We start from the raw sequence: 1038 nt of genomic DNA, 5'->3' as shown, positions 1-1038 counted from the left end.
CCGGTTCATAGAGCTAATGGGTTTTATGTATACAGATTGAAGCGGCGAGCGAAAATTTGTACCGAAGCCGAGTGTCCTGCTTGCTAGGCATTACCCCACACGTCTCTCTTCTCGATCCAAATTCTCACTGCCCCCCCACTCTACTTTAAATTCCTACTTACACACGAACAAAATTGCCGAAGCTGTCCATGTTCCCGAACTGCACCTCAGCATCGAAAATAAAGAGGGATCCATGCTGAAACTAAGGTGCGCGCTGTAATCTACCCCCTCCTTCCTACTTCCATGTATTGTGCACATTAGTAAGCAAAGTCCTTTATGAAGATTTGAGAGGAGCGAAGATTACAATAAACTTCCTAGTTCATTTAGCTCGTCATGTTGCGTTGGCTCCAGTTCTTCTTGTCTAGGAGTCTGATTCCTGAAGCTGAAAAATGTCACATCAAGTCCTCACGTTTGGTTTGAAGTAAATAAATCTGAAGATTGTTGTTGCAACAATTTTTTCATAAATATATTTTCTCACATTTTAGTATATCATACAGCCTTTTGATTTTTCACATTTACAAAGCCGAAATTTCATTGTTCGCACAAAAATGCATCCGATCACATCAGGCATATGCTTACGACACACACACTCTGCGGAAATAACCATATTCCAAGGGACTTACAATCTTTCTTAACAAATTAATTTCTACAAGTTTCTGTTACATTATTAATTTCGGTTATTATTTCATAAACGAATCCAGAAATAAACATAGTAAACAGTACACGATTGCGTAATTTGATAATAGAAATTTTAAGTGTGCCAATAATTCGCAATTTCAAATTTTTTCTAGAAGAAAATAATTTTAACTGTATATTCAGAACTAGTACTTATCGACTATTTCATCGAAACTAAAATATTTTATAAAGGTTATTCCTTTTTATAAATTTTAGCTTGAAATGTTACATACTGTGTATAAAAGTATATGAAAGTTTTCTGAGAAGCAACTGAGATAATGTTGACCTTTCTAAAATACGAAAAATAATACTGGTATCGACAAC

Source organism: Schistocerca americana, chromosome X (genome assembly GCF_021461395.2).
Source record: "Schistocerca americana isolate TAMUIC-IGC-003095 chromosome X, iqSchAmer2.1, whole genome shotgun sequence".
NCBI lineage: Eukaryota > Metazoa > Arthropoda > Insecta > Orthoptera > Acrididae > Schistocerca > Schistocerca americana.
Note: the sequence above shows the minus strand (reverse complement) of the source record.